At 44.3% G+C, this 14,284-nt stretch overlaps 1 non-coding gene and 1 pseudogene across 1 annotated transcript; both read right to left on the bottom strand.

The window, feature by feature from the left end:
• Nucleotides 1-5,844: 5,844 nt before the first annotated feature.
• On the bottom strand, nucleotides 5,845-9,033 carry LOC149157387 (25S ribosomal RNA; annotated as a pseudogene).
• A 245-nt stretch (nucleotides 9,034-9,278) lies between these two features.
• LOC149157386 (5.8S ribosomal RNA) lies at nucleotides 9,279-9,432 on the bottom strand. The gene has a single exon (XR_016262100.1). It is a non-coding gene; the product is annotated as a 5.8S ribosomal RNA (ribosomal RNA).
• Nucleotides 9,433-14,284: the final 4,852 nt, after the last annotated feature.

Genomic DNA, 14,284 nt, shown 5'->3' with positions numbered 1-14,284 from the left:
GCAACCAAGCGAAACTGATCCCAAAGACTTGAAACAACAAAACTAGGTCACAGAAACAAAAAACAAGATTCATTCAACAAAGCTCACAAGAGAGTGCCTCACCTATAAACAGTGAAAAAGAAGTCATCAAACAAGTGAGAATAGCAAGGGACTAGCAGAACTGATGGACTCAAGAGGCAGAATTGAGAAAATCAATTCTACAGCAATCAGCACAGGTAATACAAAGCAACAAGCACTGATAAAGCACTAGCCACAACAACAAAGCGATGTTAGCGTGGAAGTACATGACTTTTCCGTGATGGCCCGATTTTCAGAACCGTCAAGACTGTTAGGCGTAATTACCCAATGAACAGGATACTACAAAAGGGCGAACGTGATGATAGCGCGACTGTTAAAATTAAATCTGCGATGACTTTCAAAACAAGAATGGGCGAACCAAAACTCCCAAATCAAGAACAGTCAAATCTTCAATCAAATAAGGGCATTTCCCAGATTAGGCCAGGAAACTCTGAAGACCGGTAACTAATCCCCAAGACTTAAAAAGAGACCAAATCAAAAACCAAGACAAGAGTAAAAAAGAAAAGAACAAAGGCCAAAGCATCCCCAGCGGAATCGCCAATTTGTGATGCAGAAAAGTTATCCCTCTATGAACAGAGGCAACCCCTCTAGCCCTAGAGTGGGTCTAGTCACAAACAAGGACAGATCAACAATAGCTTTCCTTAAAAAGTCATAGTTGGAGGCCTACCTCAACCGGTGGTCGATGGAGTTCCATTGCACTGCTCCGGCTTCCTTCTCCTAATGAGTAATCAACCTGAAACAATGAAAAGGAAATACAACAAAGCACGTAACCAGAACAACAATGATCTATTTACTCACAAAGTCAATAATTCATGAGCTATCAAGTACATTACATACAAGACATAGGAAAAAATCATTGATTGCATTAATATGAAATAAGAGTAAGCTTACAACCAAAGTCTTGACGTCACAAGCCTTCTCAGAAGGGTCCAGCCAACATGTTCCTCAAGAATTCACTCTTTGAAAGTGGATCTCCCAACATGAAAGTCTCTCTCACTCATAAGTTTTACACAAGATTAAGGGCACTTCACAACCTTCCACAAGCTATCAACAATCCCACACTTGTCACACTCACACAAGCTATCTAGCAAACTCACAAACACTAATAGCACTGCTCAACTAGCCAACTATCAGCAACTATCTAAAGAACTAGCAGTGCATAGCAATGGTGAGATTTTAAATAGGAGAAGGAGTCTCCATGAAAGGTGGAAGAGTAAGCTTATCTCCAAGGAAGGTAGCACAAATGACGAAAAAACCATGCCAGAGAAAGGAGGGCAATACAAACTATGCCAACAACCAGGTCTGGAGTCATCTAGAAGGCTGACAGTTGGAACAAATTCGCCCAATCTGGATCAATGCGGGGGCATCATTGATCTTCTACACTGACATCACTATTGAATAACGTAGCTAGTTAGGTCATCGCTAAAGATCACACGCAACCTCACGCTGACACATAAAATCGGACCATCATGGGAATCAGGTGTACTTCCGCGATGGCAACGCTTCTGGAATATTTAGGAGCACCCTTTAGCGTGTTTATTAAGCCAACATACGTGATGAGGGTCATTTGGCAACATCAGAGAGCATTTGTCTAATATGGGCATGTTAGGCTTGAACACATGACACAGTAGGAAGATTGGAATGAGGACAGTGACAAATTACTGTGTAACACCAACCTATTTATTACTTTCCTTGCAAAAAGACATTGAGGTATACTTAGAAGGGGACATATACTTACCTGATAGAGTTTGAGATGTAGCGAAATTGCTTTCTTCTTGAAGACTTGATGGATTTCCTTCCTTAGATCTTGATGTTCTTCGAGTTGCTTTCTTCAAATGGACTTGCTTGATGACTTGACTCGTAGTGCCTTTCATTTTTCAAAATGGTGTAGCTTGATGTAGGTACCTCTTTGATTTTTTCTTCTTGTAGGTGCCTTTATACAACGCGTTTCTTCTTGCTTTGTAGTCTTCCATGATGAATGATAGATCGTAAACCTTCTTGTCCTTGATGTGATTGAGACTTCTTGCCTTTGATGCTTCAGCCTTGTGGATGTTCTTGAGATTCCCTTTCCTTGATGTGTCACCTTAGCTTTGATACCGCGTTGAAGAATCTGGGGCAATGGGGTATAGAAGGATTCTTCTAGACTTGATAAAAATTTGTGAAGCTCTTTTACAATTTATCTTGTTATCTTAATCTTCTTCTCTTCTTATTAATGCATGTGTGTTTACTTCATCAAACTGGTGCCAAAAACATAAGAAGAAGAACACAATATGTTGTCTCTCTGCCAGGACTAAACCTCTCTCTCTCAGAGAGGAAAACCCTTTCATAAATTTCTCTTATTGAAGCTTCTTATTGGTCATTATGAAGCCCTAGACCCTTGACAAGAATATCCTCCAAGCACAAGTCAATTACTTCCTCCTCTCTACACTTTTTTTCTTCGACACTTCGTTCCCCGGCACTGTGTCCTTCTTTCAAATTTTGATATTCCTTAGTGGACTAGCTCTAGAAGAGACTCCAACCTTTGATCCTTAGTGAGATCCTTTACCAATGAGGAAACCTTCATTCTCTTGACCAACCAAGAATTTTTCTTGATGTGAGGTTGCAGACTTGATGTACACCAACTTTACTGCACTTGGGGTGATTTCCATCGTGACGAGACATGGAAATCTCAAATTTCCTGCACTGGGAGGCTTTCGACAAGGCGAGACATGGAATCCCTGGGATCCCCAGAATTTAGAGACTTTTATTCAGGAGGGACTAGGCGACCCCATGTCACGCTCCTATCCTAGTGGTAGTATTTCAACCACACATAAGTGGGTGTGGCACCACCGTACTTTTTCCTTTTACCGATACTTTAGTACATGGTCTGCACCTACTTCAACACTCAGTCAATTTTCCAATAAGTGTTCTTAACAATGCAGCGAAATAACTTACCATAAATTTATCTTCTTTAATTATTCTTTCAACTCGTCATGTCATGTTGTCATTCTGCATTACCTGCAGCCTGCACGACACAACTCCACACATGAAATGTGAACCTGTCTGCCTGACTTTCCGTTCCTTGATGCCCAAACTCTGCCCGTCGTTGTGGTCCATAGTGAGGGCGCATGGTCCGCACGCAATGCGGCCTTCCTGCCCAGTCAGTAACCCGCCCCACTCTGCCTATCCACACTACCAAGTCTAAATCGCCCGCTATAATTTTCCCACCAGTGTAGCCCTCTTACCCGCATCCCTTCTTTTTTCGACCAACTCCTTCCTTCGCACTTGTTCTTTGATGTGGAAGTCTAAGTTCGATGTCCCTTCGTCAAATTCCATCCTCCTTATATGCATCCTTTCGCCCAAGGGCCATGTATCTTGGGGATAACAAGGGTTGGCTCCATCAACATGTAATCGTCGTGTCCCTTCACGTGCATTGTCGCACCCATGGGTCAGCTCCAACACTTAGCTGATTACACCAGTCGTCACATGTCGCACACCTACCCGTGTCCTAACTCATTTGCACAAGGTCACCTCTTTCATCCAGGCACCCACAAGGGTCGCCTGCACGCCTTTTGCCAATGACCCACCCATTGTGCACATATCAAGGGGCGTACACCCTACCCAACACGACTCGCCCGCTATGAGTGTGCCCATCACCATTGTGCATAAGTGAATGTCATGCCAAGTCTTCGCATATAACTGAATGTGGGTGCCCATACTATGGGTTTAGTCTTTTGACTCTCTCGAGTGCCGCTGACTCAAATACCTGACACCCGAGGCCCCTCGTACATGGTAGAGGTTTCCGGTGTGATGGGACATGGAAACCCTAGATTTCGCACACTTGGGCAACTGTCATCATGGCGGGGTAGGGAAACCCCGCTTTCTCCACACTTGTACAACTCCCGTTGCAATAAGGCATGGAAACCCCAAGTTCCAGAGATAGACCAGGCAAGCGGTTTCCACTCCACCTCGAAATGGAAACCCTGAGTTCGCATGACTTGGGTGGTTCTTCATTGTTCCACAACATGGGAACCATGAGTTCCATAAAATTGGGTGATTATAGATGGAGACCCAAAAGGTTCCTGGAATTAGGCAGTTTCCCTCATGCCACAAAATAGAAGCCCCTGGGGTTCTGTGAGCTTGAGCGGTTCTCTGTTGTTCCACAGCATGGAAACCTAAGTTCCCTACACCAAGGTCATGGTTTCTATCATGGTAGGACATGGAAGACCCCATGTTTCCAATGTTTCGATCATGCCACGAAATGGAAAGCCCCATGTTTGGTAGACTTGGGCGGTCATTCCCTATCATGTGATGACATGGAAACCTAAAGCTTCCCAAACTTGGGCAGTCATTCCCTGTCGCACGATGACATGGAAACCCGAAGCTCCCCAAACATGGGCAATAGTTTTAGCCATGGTGCGAGCAACATGTGAACCCCGCGTTTCCCAGACTTGGGTATAAAATTTTGTTGTGAGGCGAAATGGAAACTCTGTGTGTCCACTGACTTGGGTATCAGTTTCCATCGTGTCGCGAAATGGACACCCCGAGTTCCCCAGACTTTGGTGGCTTTTCATCACCCCACGACATGGAAATCTGAAGTTCCATAGACTCTCGGGTGATTTAGGGTGTGTCGCGACATGGAAACCCTAGGTTTCTGAAACTTGGGTTGTTTCCGTCGATGGTTCTAGCCACGCTGTGACATGGAAACCACGAGTTCCCTAAACTTGGGCAGCAGTTTCGAAACACCCCAAGTTCCCCAGACTTGCGAGCTAGTTTGCATCGTCATGAAAACCCCAAGTTCATCGCATTGGGGCATTGTTGAAAACCCCATATTTCCACTGTGCTGTAAAATGTGGAAACTCGTTGTTCCATCAAGGGCAGGACATGGAAACCCCAAGTTTCTCTAGACTTGGGTGCCACTGGTTTCGGCTGTGGCGCAACATGGAAACCTCAGGCTTCTAGGCTTGGGCGTCAGGGTGTGACATGGAAACCCCATGTTTCCCCAGGCTTGGGCGCCACCAGTTTCAGTCGTGGCGTGACATGGAAAACCCACGCTTCCCAAGCTTGGGCACCATGGTGTGACATGGAAACCCTAAGTTTCCATGGGCTTGGGCGCTGCTGGTTTAGGTCATGGTGCAACATGGAAACCCCAAGTTTCCCCAAGTTTGGGTGTTGGGGATCGACTCAGAAACCCAAAATTTTGGGCGTGACATGGAAACCTCAATTTCTTTGCGCCAGGCGGAAGCCCCAAATTTTAGGTGATGGGTGGAAACCCCAAATTTTGGGTGTGACATGGAAACCCCAAATTTTTTTGCACTGAGTGGAAGCCCCAAATTTTAGGCGCCGGGTGGAAACCCCAAATTTTGGCTGCAACATGGAAACCCAAATTTTTTTTGCGCTAGGCGGAAGCCCAAAATTTTAAGCGCGAGGTGGAAACCCCAAATTTTGGGCGCCTAGGTGTGGCATGGAAACCCCAATTTTTCCCATGCTTTGGCACTGGGGCATGACATGGAAACCCCAATTTTTCCCATGATTGGGCGCCTTTTTCATCGCAACATGGAAACCCCAAATTTTGGGCACCGGGGCGCGACATGGAAACCACAAAATTTTGGACGCCAAAGTGTGACATGGAAACCCCAATTTTCCCTGGCTTCAGCGCCTTTTCTGTCGCAATGTGGAAACCCCAAATTTCCCACCCCAAGCAATAAAAAATTATCGTCTGGAGGAAGAGGCAAAGGTGTGAGAGTGCGAGGGGTGTCCAAATTTATTTGTGACAAGAGAAAAGCTCTGAATCGAGGAGACCAAGGGCTAAATCTCAGTGGATCATGGCAGTAAGGCCACTCTGCCACTTACAATACCCCGTTGCATATTTAAGTCATCTGCAAAAGATTCTTCTCAATGACCATTTGGAACTGAACTTCAAAGCTGCCCCGACCGAGATGCTTCACGGTCGTAGTTTGCAAATGACACGGGCCCCTAGGGGTGACAAGGTGACACCCATACTGTGGGTCGAGATATAGTCGAAGAGTGACATGCACTGCTTCTAGCATGGATTCTGACTTAGAGGCGTTTAGTCATAATCTGACACATGGTAGCTTTGCACCACGGGATTTTCAACCAAGTGCGATGACAAATTGTGTGAATCAACGGTTCTTCTCGTACTACGCTGAATTACTATTGCGGTGTGGTTCATCAGTAGGGTAAAACTAACCTATCTCACGATGGTCTAAACCCGACTCACGTTCCATATTGGTGGGTGAACAATCCAACACTTGGTGAATTCTACTTCACAATGATAGGAAGAGCCAACATTGAAGGATAAAAAAGAAACTTCGCTATGAATGCTTGGCCAAACTCCCCACCTGACAATGTCTTCCACCCGGATCGACCCATCAAAATGTACCTTAAGGAAAAAAACAGGGGTAGTTCCCTGTCTCTACCCCACAGAATAAGTAAAATAACATTAAAAGTAGTGGTATTTCGCTTGCGCTGAAAATGGCTCCCACTTATTCTACACCTCTCAAGTCATTTCACAAAGTCAGACTAGAGTCAAGCTCAACAAGGTCTTCTTTCCCTATTGATTCTACCAAGCCCATTCCCTTAGTTGTGGTTTCACTAGATAGTAGATAGGGATAGTGGGAATCTCGTTAATCCATTCATGCACGTCACTAATTAGATGACGAGGCATTTGACTACCTTAAGAGAGTCATAGATACTCTTGTCATTTACCCGTGCTTGGTTGAATTTCTTCACTTTGACATTCAGAGCACTGGGAAAAAATCACATTGTGTCAGCATGCATGGGGACCATCAGAATGCTTTTTTTTAATTAAATAGTATGATTCCCCTTGTCCGTACCTGTTCTGATTCGACTATTCAATGCCTAGGGAAAAGCCCCCAGTAGGGGGCATTCTACGCCCGTAGCCCAATCAACACGCAACTGCCCACCCTTGCCATGAGAGCAGATCGGGCAGACTGTAGACAACCCACGAGTTGAGGGTGTAGACCCCTAGGCCTAGCCCTTAGAGCCAATCCTTTTCCTGAAGTTATGGATCCATTTTGCCGACTTCCCTTACCTACATTGTTCTATTGACCAAAGGTTGTTCACCTTGGAGATTGATGCGGTTATGAGTACGACCGTCATGAATGGTACTTGGTCCTCTAGATTTTCAATGGCTACTGAGGGTACACCAGACACCGTAAGATGTGTGGTGCTCTTCCAACTATTGGACCCTATCTTTGGGTGAACCAATTCCAAGGTGGGCAAGCTGTTAAAAAGAAAAGATAACTCTTCCCAGGGCCCTCGACAACATCTCCCGATTTCCAAACATTGTTGCCTGCTGCCATCTTTTGGTTAGGGAATATTAACCCGATTCCCTTTCGATGCTCGTGCAGAGTGCACCCTTAATATAAGGCTTCCCCATCTCTTAGGATTGACTAACCCGTGTCCAAGTGCTATTCACATGGAATGTTTCCCCACTTCAGTCTTCAAAGTTCTCATTTGAATATTTGCTACTACCACCAAGATCTACACTGGGGGCCAGTCCACCCAAGCTCATGCCCGAGGTATCTCAAAGAACCCCACGTTCTCCTACTCATCGGAGCCAGGAAATTGCTCCGACAGTCAAGTATAGGTTGCACGCTTCAGTGCCATCCATTTTCAGGGCTAGTTGATTTGGCAGGTGAGTTGTTACACACTCCTTAGTAGATTTCGACTTCCATGACCACTGTCCTGCTATCTTAATCAGCCAACATCCTTTGTGGAATCTAGGTTAGCACGCAATTCAGCACCGTAACTTGACTTTCGGTTCATCCCGCAACTCCAGTTATGCTTACCAAAAATGGCACACTTGGACCTCTTGATTCCATTTTCGCGGCTCAATGGAGCTGTTGCACCCTCTTACCTATTTAAAGTTTGAGAATAGGTCGAGGGTGTTACACCCCCGATGCCTCTAATCATTTGCTTTACCTGATAAAACTTGTGCTTGAGATCCAGCTATCCTGAGGGAAACTTTGGAGGAAACCAGCTACTAGATGGTTCGATTAGTCTTTCACCCCTATTCCCAAATTAGACGAATGATTTGTACATTAGTATTGCTACGAGCCTTCACCAAAGTTTCCTTTGGCTTCACCCTGCTCAGGCATAGTTCACCATCTTTTGGGTCCCAACAGGTGTGCTCGCACTTGAACCCTTTCCATAAGCTCAAGGTCAGTTGACAACGCACCCCCCAGAGAGGGGATCTCGCCCGTCAGCTTCCTTGTGCCTCGCAGGTTTTCAAACCCGCCGAATCGCACACATGTTAGAATCCTTGGTCCATGTTTCAAGATGGGTCGAATGGAAAGCTCACCACCCAACACCACGAGCACGCAGGTGCACATGGCCCGCCACAAGGGCACACACTTTGTTCCTTGACCACTGCAATGGAAAACCGATAGGTAGTAATCCGCCTACACTTGTGGCGATGCAACAGCTTGTGTTGGTTTGCACCTCAAGTCAAGCAGCAGACCAGCCTAAGCCATTCCACATCTGACCGAGATGCATCGATAGCCTCCATCTGCTTCCCTCCTAGCAATTTCAAGTACTCTTTAACTCTCTTTTCAAAGTCCTTTTCATCTTTCCCTCACGGTAGTCGTTTTCTATTAGTCTCTCGCCCATATTTAGCCTTGGATAGAATTTACCACCCAATTAGGGCTGCATTCCAAAACAACCCGACTCACCGACAATACCTCCTGATGCGACAGGGTCCCGACCTGATGAGCCTGTCACCCTCTCAGGCACCCCCTTCTAAAGGACCTGGCCCAGGTCTGCCACTCAGACGCTTCTAAAGACTACAATTCAGGCAATGCTGCCACCCGATTTTCATGTTGGGCTCTTCTTGGTTCGCTCGCCGCTACTAGGGGAATCTTTGTAACTTTCTTTTCCTTCACTTAATTATATGCTTAAACTCAGCGGGTGTTATCACCTGACCTGAGGTCGTAAAGTTGGAGCTAAATCCACCTTACCCGATGGGAGGACAAGAGAGAGCAAAGCAAGTTGAAGCGATGCCACACAAAGCCCGTATCAGCTAACACGGACTGCCCATCCAAGGGGACAAGATCACCGCTCGCCAACGCACACCACAAAAAATTTCGAGGTATTTTAGCCAACTACACTACATTGGGCACAGATGCCCAGCTCCATTGCTCCTTAACATATTGCAGGGAGCATGTTTGAATGGGATGCAATGCCTAGACAGACATGCCCTCGACTGAGGTCTCAGGTGAAAATTGCATTCAAAAACTTGATGATTCATGGGATTCTGCAATTCACACTAAGTATTGCATTTCGCTGTGTTCTTCATCATAACAAGACCCAAGATATCCATTGTCGAGAGTCGTTTCCACGTAGTACTGAAAAATCTCCAACAACACTGAATAGGGGCACCCCCCACAAAAAATGTAAGGCTAAGGACCAAAAGGAGGAAAGGAAGAAAAACACATGAAAGAAAGAGAAGAAAAGGTGTCTATCCCCCTTACAGGAGGAGGCTCAAACAGAGAACAATCTCCCTGAAACCCATGCCCTCGCAAAAAGGGGGGAAATGCATGGAACAACAATCGAGAAGGACTAGGGTGGCCACCCCAAGAGCTCGCATTGCTTTTAATCCTTCCTGAACACCAGTCCACAACAATTCCCCCTTTTCTCCATAAATTTAGGGACCAAAATGAAGAAGGGAAGAAAAAAAGGTGAAAGAAATAGAGATCAAATGTGGCTACTGGCTCACAAGGGGAGGCTCAAACAAAGCACAAGGCTCCCAAGCCCTGTGCCCTCATAAAAAGGGGGGAATTGAAGGGGACGACAATCGAGAAGGACTAGGGTGGCCACCTCGAGAGCTTGCACTATGTTTCATCCTTCCAGAACACTAATCCACAACAATCCCACCTTTTCTCCGTAAAGCTAGGGGCCAGAAGGAAGAAGGGAAGAAAACAACATGAAAGGAAGGGATATCAACTGTGGCTACTAGCTCACAAGGGGAGGCTTCAAACAAAGAACAAGCTTCCCAACCCCATGCCTTGGCAAAAAGGGGGGAACTACAGGGTATTATCACTCATATTTTCCCATAAGTTGTGATAAGGGGAAAGGGGTCCGAGGTAACCACAAACCAATCTTTTAGATACAGAATCTAGCCAATCTATATCCAGAGAGGGCTCTCTCTTTATGATTTAGCTTTGTTTTGGAAAAATTTTAGGCTAGTTGTGAAGTTTAGGATCTTTTTTCTGAGTTTGGGTGGTGAGATTCAATAGCAAAGGGGTAAGACTGAGTAGCTTAGTCCATTAGGCTGATGGAGTCAAAGAATATGGCTTAACCGGAATAGGTTTCTCAACAAAAGATGGTTTAATAGAGCAAGGTATCCAATCAGGGAACAATTAGAGACTTAAAAATGGAATGGGCTTAAAGGGTTAAAGGGCAACTAAGAATCCTTTAATATACTTTAAGAAAGTAGAACATGACAAACTATCAATAAAGAGTAATTAAGAATTCTTTACTAAATGATTAAGATAAATAAACCAAGAAATAGGAGCAATTAAGAATTCACTGTTTATACTAGTTCAGAAGAAAACATTGAGAATAATAATGATTGAAACCAGAGTGCAATTAAGCATATTCTGAGTTATTATTTTTCGTTTATCATTCAGATGTGAAACATAGATGATATTTTAAACAAGGAAAACTTTAAAACACAAGGTATAGATGACTTATTGATCTAGTGTTTGATTCAAGAATTCTGAGAAAAGTCCTTAGCTTCAATTCTTCATCCAGCAAGCCACAAAGTTGGTCCAATCAATACTTTATTCCAAAATAGTCAATATTACAACAATGTCTAAGAATCCACACTCAATACTCCAATTGAGGGGGTATTTATACAAAAAATATTTACAAAAATATCTCATAACAGAGTGAGATATATTCTAGTGATGACTTATTATTTTTATAGAAAAATAGAGACACTTAGTCTTGAAGATAGGAGAAAGGTGAACTAATGTTGTGCTGTTCCTTTTCTCGCTGAATGTGCTGGAGGAAGGCCCTTTTATTTGGCTTGCTGCTATCCACTTTAGTAACTCTATGCTGGCTGCCCTGTTTTGACCAATACTTTTCACCTGTTCTGATACACTTCGACCTGTTTCACCCCTTTTTATCTTTATTAATCTTGCTATGGTAAAAGCCCAAAATTTACATTTTACTAAGAGTAAATTTACAAAATTTCCAACATATCTTCCCATCATTTTGGCTCTGGCAATCTGCGTTTTTGAAGTTTCCTTAGAGCCTCATCAGTTTCTGTATATCTGAAAAAATTAGGCTAGAGTTGAAACAAGTGCTTTACCTCATGTTCAATATAGAATAATTTCTCTAAGCTGTCATAGAGAACTTGGCCTGTGGGAAGTGCTTTTGTTCCTGATGCACTTGTTGATGGACTAGCTTGATCTCCCGCATACTTATTCAATTTATCTACATAATCAATGTGCTTCATTAACCTGTTATTGATGACCAAAGGACTTGGTAGCCCTTTATTCTATAAGACTGTGAATTTCTCCATAAAAGAATTAATTTCCACCTCCATATCTTGACATCTTCTCTCTAGATTCTGCATCAAATTTCTTTTAGCTAGCACCCTTTTGATTTCCAAAATAGTGTCTATCCTGTCTGGGATGCCAAGTGCTTCCAGTTTTTCCTTATTTTTGGTATTCAAAAAATGTATAAGCTGGTTGGCTTGTTCAGGCATCTGTCCTAACTATGCTCTTGTTTGTTGAATTACTCCATGTGCTGCTTTTACCAAGTCCATTTGCTCATATATCACTTGGATGAATGGCCAAACATCATTGATAGATTGAGTGATGTTAGTCCACAGGATTTTCTTGATCTCTGCCAGGGGCTTGTTAAAAGTGAGCTCTTGTTCTAATGTTTTAACTTTACTTTCTAAGGTTTTAATCTCGCTTGTCTTTTCCACAACACTTATTTTGGAATTATCATAATTTCTTTCTACCTTAGCCAATTGCTCTTTTACTTGTTTTAATTATGTAACTTGTAATTTCAGTTCTTCCATGGCCTTTATCAATTCTTAAGTGCTCATATTAGTATTTCTGCATGATGTTGTTCTTGCTATTGATGTACCTATAATCACCTTTGTTGGGGCTGTTGGGATGTTTGGAGCTAATGTTGTTCCAAGTGTAGAAGGGACTGTTGTTGAGACTATGGGAATTACTTCAGGAGGCTGAGAGGTCAACTCTCCCTGCCTGTCTGATCCGGATTTAAGCAGGAACGCAATAGATTATAGAGATAACCATAAATACAGAGGTATGATAACCATAAAAACAGAGATGCAGCGGAAATAATACTTCATTTCATTAATGGAGAATACTGAAATATGCTTACAAATAGAAATAACCCAGCTAGGGCGATGGTAGCTTATCTCTGAGAAGAGATGTGTCGGCTACATGCCTCTGAATTGTTTCGAACTGTGTTTACAATGAGGCTCGAAGGCCTATTTATTATTGAGAAACAATGGAAAACCCTTCACATTCCAAAACCTAACCCTAGAAGATGAAACGCCAAATTGTGGGCCCCGTTTTGGGGTGAGTTAGACAGCCAACTTCCCGGGGTCGCGAATTGGTCGTATTATCTCTGTTTGACGTGCATGATAGCCCGTTGGAAAGATCTCTGCGAGGACTACGATGGAAAACACGATTTTTATCACAAAAATCATTGGCGGTGGATTTCCCAAAAAACGTCGTTTAGGGCCTCAAAACGGCTCCGGAAGTTTAGGACCCGAAAAACTGCTAAAAATAGTAAATTGTGATATAATTAAGGAAACTGAAAACTTGAAAGAGACAGTTGTGGGGGTCCAAATGGGATAGGTGGGTGGCCACCAACATCCACCTGGATCATTCCTTCCCCCTTAGGAAGCAATGGTCCCCATTGCGTTGAGTTCCTCCCTGAGATGAGGAAGCTTCTGCTGAGCTGGGTCTCTGGTGAGCTGTTCTGCAATCTCTGATGTGTCTAGAAATGGTGGGGAGCATGGTTGGTGACGATCCATATTGAACAGTCAGTGCAAGCGAAGGAATGGAGGAATGTTGTTCTTCAAAGCATTGTTGCCCGTAGCCTTGTTACTGGTGTAAGAACCATGTCGGAGTGGTCTGAGTTTCTGATGGGTTCTGGTAAGGCATTCTTTCTGTAGATGTAACCTAAATTTGTTGCCCACTTGAAACTTGTGTGGTACCCCTGTGGGTGAGGAGAAGTTGTTCCTGTGTTCTGTCATGACCGTATCCCTTTGCTGCTGCTGCTGTGTGGAGGAACCCTTTGCGGGGGTCATGGATGTAGTAACGATCTTCCCCTTACTTTGGGAGAGAACCAGACAGAAAATGAATTTCCTAGTCTGGGAGATGAGCTTGCTTCCTTTCTTGGTAGTGATCAAAGAGGTGGCGGTAGGTGGCGCTACCTCCGGTATCCTGTATAATGAATTATCCAAAGAAATAATGACAGCACGAGGCCTTGACTCATACACAGCATGTCGCCTCCACAAGTATGGCTGGCTTAATAGTACATCGGAAACATCCAGAGGTGTAACATCACACAATACCTCGTCTGTGAAGGGCTTGATGCTGTAGGGAAGGCGACACTGCTGGCGAACTTTGAGATCTCATCCTTCGTGAAGCCAACCGATACTATACGGCTGTGGGTGTGGTGTAGTTGGTAGGCCCAACTGCTTCATGACCTCTGCTGAAATGAGGTTCTTTTGGCTGCCACTATCGACAATGAATTGCAGCGGCGAACCCTTCACCCACATCTGTGAGTGGAAAAGATGTTCCCCCTCCTCTGGATCTTCGGGCTCATTTTTCTGGACCTTGGCAATAGCAACAGTGGTGCTGGGATCCGCATCAATGATCTGCTTCCCTTTGTCATTCCCCTTGTCAGGTTCTGACTCAGAGTTGGAACATGCATCTGATTCGGAAGCCTTCAACTCGGCCACTAGCGACTGCTTGGTCTGACACTCACTTGTGTTATGAGTGGGACTCTTGTGGAACTCACACCACTTTCCTGTGTCCTTCCTCGGCTTCGTGGTGGTGTTCTTTTCTTGCGGCTTCGACGAGTTGTCTTGGGTCACCCCGCCTTGGCTTTGTCCTTTGGGCTTCGGATTTGCAGATCCAAAGTCTCGCTTCTTCTGTTTGAACTTTTGCTCGATTTTAACAGCGTA

This window comes from Pinus tabuliformis, chromosome 5_2 (assembly GCF_031772625.1).
Source record: "Pinus tabuliformis cultivar Carrire ecotype Pingquan chromosome 5_2, CPIR1, whole genome shotgun sequence".
Lineage (NCBI taxonomy): Eukaryota > Viridiplantae > Streptophyta > Pinopsida > Pinales > Pinaceae > Pinus > Pinus tabuliformis.
The sequence above is the reverse complement of the archived record's forward strand: the minus strand, read 5'-3'. Positions and strand labels throughout refer to the sequence as shown.